The following is a 3,317-nucleotide window of genomic DNA, read 5'->3' on the forward strand; positions in this document are numbered from 1 at the left end:
CATGATATGGTGGTTGGGAGTAAGTGTTTTGTGTGGCTTGGTATGATTTTTGGTTGGAGTTTTGGTATGTGGAATTGTTATGTTGGTTGGGGTTGTAAGGTTTGTGGTTTTGTGGTTGGGTTTGCTGGTTTCCCCACCCAAAGTTTGGGTGGTTTTTCCAGCCTGAGTTGTAAGTGTTGGAATGTGGATCATATGGTTGTCTTTGTTGATTTCCCACATAGTTGGCCTCTTCCCAATCACCTCCTTCAGTGCTTACTTCCTCTTGATCTTGTGTGTGTATTGCAGCCACTTGATTTGTTCCTAATTTCCTGGTGAGCTCTGCTAGTTGCTTGGCAAACACCTTGTTTTGGGCTAGAATTGTATCAACATGGTTCAGCGCCATGACTCCCTTAGTGTTGTGTCTCTCTGAAGCATAGTAGTACTCATTCTCAGCCACTGTCTCAATCACTTCAATGGCTTCTTCCACAGTCTTTTTCCTGTTCAATGAACCTCCTGATGAATGGTCTACAGCCTTCCTTGATTCATAAGAAAGTCCATCATAGAAAATATGCAATTGCACCCAGTCATGGAACATGTCTGGTGGGCATTTCCTTGTCAAATCCTTGAACCTCTCCCATGCCTCGTAGAGAGTTTCACCATCTTGTTGTCTAAAAGTCTGAACCTCAGATCGAAGCCTATTGACCTTTTGTGGGGGTAGAAACGTGCTAGAAACTTGCTTTCCACCTCATCCCAGGTTGTTAGGCTCCCCCTTGGGAATGATTCCAGCCACTTAGCTGCCTTGTCCCTAAGTGAAAATGGGAACAAGAGCAGTTTATAGGCATCTTCCTGGACTCCATTGGACTTCACAGTGTCGCAAATTCTCAGGAATTTTGTGAGATGTTGGTTTGGATCTTCATTAGCACTCCCACCAAATGAACAATGATTCTCCACCAGTGATATTAGCTGTGGTTTGAGTTCAAAATTGTTGGCCTGAATGGGTGGTTTCTGAATGCTGCTACCACAATTCCCAGAGGTTGGGTTTATGTATGAACCAAGAACCCTCCTCTCGGGAATGGCATTGTTTCCATCAGCTCTCTCATGGTTGTGAACTTCTCTATCCATGTTGAGATCTAGAGCTTCCTCAAAATTGTCCTCAGATTCTCCTTCAGATTCTTCTTCTCCCAGTACTCTCTTCCCTCTTGCTTCCCTTCTAAGTTTATGAAGGGTCATCTCTGGTTCGGTATATGGATGAGTTGATGTCTCTCTTCTCCTACTTGTCATACAAGAACACAGCACAGGCAACAAACAAGTGAAATACTCTTGGTTAATGGAAGAGTATGGTTAGAGCAGTTGAGGAATTAATTCAAATAGTTAGTGAGTCAGTGAGTTAGTTGCTTGAATTTAAAGGCATAAAGAAAGAAAGCAAGTAACAGAGTGCAGAAATTAAAATTCAACAAGTAACTTGAACTGAATTAACAAAACAAGAAAAATGCTCAATCTAGTTAACTTCCAATGTGAGAATTGTCAATCGAAAACCAATCCCCGGCAACGGCGCCATAAACTTGTTGTGCTATAAACTTGATAGCTACGATTTTAGGAAATTGCACGATCGGCAAAAATTCCTTCCGGCAAGTGCACCGGTTATCGTCAAGTAAAAACTCACAATAGAGTGAGGTCGAATCCCACAAGGATTGGTTGAGTGAGCAATTCGAATTAGAAGTTTGTTCTAGTTGAGCGGAATCAAGATTTAGATGAGAATTGCGGAATGTAAAATTAGCGGGAAACGTAAATGGCAAGAAATTGAAATTGCAGAATCTTAAATTGCATGAATTAAAGAGCGAGAAACTAAATTGCTGAAATTAAAAGGGATCGGGGTGATTGCATGAATTTAATTGCAGAATGTAAAGAGAAAGTGGTAGATCAGAAAAGGGGAATTTATTGGGTTTCAGGAGATATTGAGATCTCCGAATCAAAACATTTTTATCCCTTCCTCAACCAATGCATTCATTGAATTTTGCTTGGAAATCTTATATGATTGGATCCCAATCCCTTGGCTCACCAATTCTCTCTAAAAATAAACAAATTCCCAATCCCTTGGTTTAAATGTTCATAAGAAGAGATGATGCTCGATCACTGATTATACCACACAGTTTCATGAACCACAATTTGGTAGGATTACATGTCACAATATCCATCCAAACCCCAATCCAATTCACTGTGAGAAAGCTTCTCTAGCATGAATTCTCCATTCCTTTCCCAAGGTTCCGAAGGATTCCAATTATGGATAGTTTCTTTCCCAAGACAACTAGCCAATGGAATTAGATCGAGAAGCTTTCTAACAAAATTCAAGAGAAAAGATTGAAGAAGAAGATAAAAACTATTATTGATTCATTTAATTACAATAGAGCTCCCTAACCCAATGAAAGGGGTTTAGTGAGTCATAGCTCTGAATTCAATTACAAAAAGTATGAAAACTAGAAAAAAATGATCCCCAAAGTTCTCAAAAGTCCTTTGACTAACTTAAATTCTATCCTATTTATACACTTTCTCAATTGAGCTTCTGTTGTGTTTCTTGGGCTTTGAGGCCTTTCCCTGATTTCCTTTTGCTTTGGGTTTATGATCCATAATCCTGATGAGGCTGCTGATCCAATTCTGTAACATTCATTGAGCCAACTTAGTGATAATCAAGTAATGACACATGACTCAACAAATTGAAATTCCAGACTCATCAATTCTTCAGGCCCAATCCCATAAACCATGATATTCAATTGGGTTTCATACCAGAGTACGTTTAAGTTAATGATTATGCTCAAATGCTAACTTAAACTGCAATATCTTTGGCCCAGAAACCTTTTCAAATAGTGGCGTTTAAGTTGCAGTTTAAGCTTAAACTGCAACTTAAACGCCAGACACTTCCAGGAGGTAAAGTAGTCGAACACGTTTAAGCTTCAGTTTAAGGTTAACCTGAAGCTTAAACATGGAAATGGAAGAAGGCCACCCTGGAGTGTGAATTGTCGAACACGTTTAAGCTCCAGTTTAAGCTTAAACTGGAGCTTAAACGTGGAAATGGAGAAAGCAACCCTGGAGTGTGAATTTTGGTCGAACACGTTTAAGCTTCAGTTTAAGGTTAAACTGAAGCTTAAACGTGGAAATGGAAGAAAGCAACCCTGGAGGAGAAATGTCGAACACGTTTAAGCTCCAGTTTAAGGTTAAACTGGAGCTTAAACGTGGAAATGGCTCCCTGGTGCATTTCATTTCTGGCGTTTAACTTCCAGTTTAAGGTTAAACTGGAGGTGAAACTGGAGCTTAAACTGGAGCTTAAACTGGCTTAAACTGGA

The 3,317-nt window shown here is 39.9% G+C and overlaps 1 non-coding gene across 1 annotated transcript; it reads left to right on the plus strand.

Moving 5' to 3' along the window:
• Positions 1-572: 572 nt before the first annotated feature.
• LOC130953853 (small nucleolar RNA R71) lies at positions 573-676 on the plus strand. Its single transcript, XR_009076013.1, has one exon. It is a non-coding gene; the product is annotated as a small nucleolar RNA R71 (small nucleolar RNA).
• Positions 677-3,317: the final 2,641 nt, after the last annotated feature.

The sequence above is a fragment of the Arachis stenosperma genome, chromosome 9, assembly GCF_014773155.1.
Source record: "Arachis stenosperma cultivar V10309 chromosome 9, arast.V10309.gnm1.PFL2, whole genome shotgun sequence".
Taxonomy (NCBI): Eukaryota; Viridiplantae; Streptophyta; class Magnoliopsida; order Fabales; family Fabaceae; genus Arachis; species Arachis stenosperma.